The 3,903-nt window shown below is 51.7% G+C and overlaps 1 non-coding gene across 1 annotated transcript; it reads right to left on the bottom strand.

The window, feature by feature from the left end:
* Positions 1–3,288: 3,288 nt before the first annotated feature.
* Positions 3,289–3,360, bottom strand: TRNAE-UUC (transfer RNA glutamic acid (anticodon UUC)). The gene has a single exon. It is a non-coding gene; the product is annotated as a tRNA-Glu (tRNA).
* Positions 3,361–3,903: the final 543 nt, after the last annotated feature.

The following is a 3,903-nucleotide window of genomic DNA, read 5'->3' on the forward strand; positions in this document are numbered from 1 at the left end:
GAGCCCTGATCCCATCAGCCCCCAGGGCAGGCCCAAAGGAAGGAAGCAGAGCCTGTGAGGTGGCATACTTGACAATTAGTAGGTTTGACGTGGTAATTTACTGTGGATTGGGGTTATTGCCTAGTACATTTTTAGCCTGGAGCTATGAGTTTCGTGTGCTCCAACAGGCCTCTCATGGGAAGACAGGAGACCTAGAGGGTGACGTCCACATTCCACCAAGAACCCCATCCAGCAGGGAGCCCAAATCCAGGGTTTCCAGGCTGCATCAGGCCAGCACTCATGTTATGTTTGGCCCCAGAGTATCCTTTAAAATGTCAATTTGGGGCTAACATTTAAAATGAGAAGCGTTCACAAAATAATTAGTGTTTCTGGCATCTCTTTAAAAGGTGAAGATTAGGTGATATTAACCTTACTGTTCCAGGATCCCAGCAGGGCTGCTGCCCCTAAAGAGGTGTGTGGTCTCCAGGGCACCAGGTCTACAGCCATGCACAGCAACCTCCTGTCTGCACCCTGTAGGCACTGGGGATTCTGACTCTTGCCACAGAACTGAGGCTCTTAACTTTTTGAAGGTCATGGATATAATTCAGGGGATCCAGGGACTTGGATGGGAAAAATGACACCTTGATTTTCACTAACCCCTACCAAATGCTGAGCATTTCCTTCCACTAGGACCATAGGCAGAGACCACGGTAGCAATGGGATCTGTGACTTTGTCACTAGAAGAAATCACAGACAATTTCATATCACATTAGACTTTCATAGATAGCTCCCAATGTCATTTATGCTCATCACGACTCTAAAATCAGAGGGTGGCAGAGGATGAGGTGGTTAGATAGCATCACCAACTCAATGGACATGAGTTTGAGCAAACTCCAGGAGACAGAGAAGGGCGGGGACGCCTAGCATGCTGCATTCCATGGCGTCACAAAGAGTCAGACACGACTTAGCAACTGAACAATAGCTCTAAAATCATGACCGATTGCCAGATGTTGTTCTTTAGTGCATTTGATAAAGAAGCATGTATGGTATGATATTAAAGGTTCGGTTTTAAATATATATATATAATTTTCAATATAATTGGTTTCATTGGTATTTTACACACTTACTCTGAGAAAAGATCCACAGGCTTCATCAGCTTGCCCAAAGGGTCCAAAGCACAAACTTGGACTCACATCTTTAAAAGATGGTTGTCAGGTCCCTTCGGGTTGGGAAGGCAGTTTTCTAGACTTTTGGAGAAGTGAGGTGGAGGGGGACTAAGTGCCTCCATTCAGTCCCTCTCTGGTGGTTTCACACTGGACTCCCCACTCAGGGCAAGAGGCCCTCTGAGGTCCTCCCAGAGCCCAGGAAGGGAGCCCGTGGCCTGCAAGTAGGAGGCTGTGCAGAGGTCCTGCACTCAGTGGCACCAGCCCTGGGTCTCCAGGGTCCCAAAGCAATCCCAGGGTGACCTTGGTGGGAGAAAACTTAGCTCCCAGGCCCTAGCGGAGACGCCAGGGCGAGGCCGGCCGGGAGCCACAAGCCACGTGGGCGCTGACTCATCCCCGATGGTCCCAGCCCAGCGGTGCGCACCCCCCAGTCCCACCCCCGGCATGCCCTTCCCCCGGCTTCCCCACGCTTCCTCCCAGGCTCTGCCCAGGTGCCTGCAAACCCACGTGCGGGCTCCCCTGGTCCACAGCGCCGCTCCTAGCAACCGCCCCCCTCTCTCCCTGCCAGATCCGGAAATGTGTGGTCTCGGCTGGTTTCCTCCTGAATCCTTGAAGCGCCCACTCAGCCTCTGCCTGATGCTTCGGCTCCCATGCAGTTTGCTGAAGTCACCCTGCTGAAGGGCGTCAGAGCTGGAGGACAGGTGGCCCCGGACCTCCCACTCCCGCCCTGCAGAGCCGCCTGATGCTTCGACAGCCGCCTCTTCCAGAACCAGTGGACACGCTCGCTCCGTTGGTTTCCATGACACTGCACTTTCCCACGTCTCCTCCGGATTTCTGACAGCTTGTTTCCTTGCTGGCCTGCGTGGTCTCCTCCCGGCTTCTCGTTGTGGGCGTGTCCAGGGCGCTGCCCTCGGCTCTTACCCCAACCGGTGCCCACCGCCCCCTCTAGAGGGCTCTCCTCCCGGTAGCCTGATGCCACCTCCCACCACTGTGGCCCCTGGGGCCTTGGCTACCCACGGTCCCCAATCCCACACGGCCAGCATTCACAGAACTTCTTGTCCTACCTCCTATGAATCAAGTCCTAAATCACAGGTCAGACTGGAGGGGCGTGGGGGCCGCGGGAGGGCGGAGGGGTTTGAGTTTGGGTTGGCCAAGCAACCAGTACCTGGGGGATGTTGCTGAGAAGACTTAACCACACCCCTGAGCCTGGGCTACTGTAGGTCTGGAGAGGCAAGCTTGTGCAAGGCTAAGGATATAGGACTCTGGGAACCCACTGCCCAAGTTCAGATCCTGCCTCTGCTACTTGCTGCTGTGACCTCAGGCAAGTTCATCTATTTGTTCATTAATTTATTTAACAAATGTTAATTGAGCCCCTACTGTGTGCCAAATTCTGCTGAAAACACAAACAGAAACACAAAAGGACTCCCCACACTCTTGATGTTTGGGCTTCCCTGGTAGCTCAGCTGGTAAAGAATCCACCTGCAATGCAGGAGACCCCAGTTCAATTCCAGGGTCGGGAAGAGCCCCTGGAGAAGGAATAGGCTACCCTCTCCAGTATTCTTGGGCTTCCCTGGTGGCTCAGATGGTAAAGAATCTGTCTGCTATGCTGGAGACCTGGATTCTGTCTCTGGGTTGGGAAGATCCCCTGGAGGAGGGCATGGTAACCCCCTCCAGTATTCTTGCCTGGAGAATCCTCATGGACAGAGGAGCCTGGCAGGCTGCAGCCCATGGGGTCACAAAGAGTTGGACACGACTGAGTGACTAAGCACAATACAGCACTCTTAATGTTTAGTTAGACTCAAATACTATCCAAACAAATGCTAAATTATGACTGTGACAAGCAAAGTGAGGGAGAGATCCAGCCTGCTCTGAGAACTCAACTGAGGATGGTCTTATCAGAAGGGTCAGGGGCGGCTTCCTTGAGGACATGACCTAAAGCTCAGATCTGGACCTTAAAGCTCAGATCTGAGGGATGAGTGGAGTTACAAGATGTGGCTGGCTGAATAATGGCCCCCAAAGATGTTCACGTTCTAATCCCTAGAATCTGTGAATATGTTCCTTTACATGGCAAGAGAGATGTGATTCATTTAAAGGCTTTTTTTTTTTTTTTTTTTTTGGCCACACTGTGCAGCTTGCAAGATCTTAGTTCCCTGACCAGGGATTGAACCTGGGCCATGGCAGTGAAAGCCCCAAGTCCTAACCACTGGACCACCAGGGAATTCCCTCCAGTTAAGGATCTTAAGATGGGAGATTCCCCTGGATTATCGGTGTGGACCCAATGTAATCACAAGTGTCCTTATAAGGAGGAGGCAGAGGGTCAGAGAAGATACGACAGTAAAAGCAGAGGTCAGAGTAGTGGCGTTGATGGAAGGGGGCCATGAGCCATGGAAACCTCTGGAAACTGGAAAAGGAAAGGAAATGAATTCTACTCTAGAGCCTCTAGAAGGAAGGAAGCTTTGCCTACCCATCTTGGACTTCTGACTCCAGACCTGTAAGCTGATAAATCTGTGTTACTTTAACCCACTAGTGTGTGAAAGTCTGTTACAGCAGCAAGAGGGAACTAACACCATAGGAGAAGAATAGAAAAGTGTGTGCCAAGGCTGGGGATGAGAAATGGGTTCCTGTGATCTAAAGAGAGAAGATATGTATGTGTGGGTGTGAATGGGGGTGGGTGGTCACGGGTGGGAGCCAGGAGGCTGGACAGCTAGGCAGGGGCCAGACCATGATCAACAAGCAGCTCCTGTTTGGCTAATGTTATTAA

Source organism: Bos taurus, chromosome 14 (assembly GCF_002263795.3).
Source record: "Bos taurus isolate L1 Dominette 01449 registration number 42190680 breed Hereford chromosome 14, ARS-UCD2.0, whole genome shotgun sequence".
Taxonomy (NCBI): Eukaryota; Metazoa; Chordata; class Mammalia; order Artiodactyla; family Bovidae; genus Bos; species Bos taurus.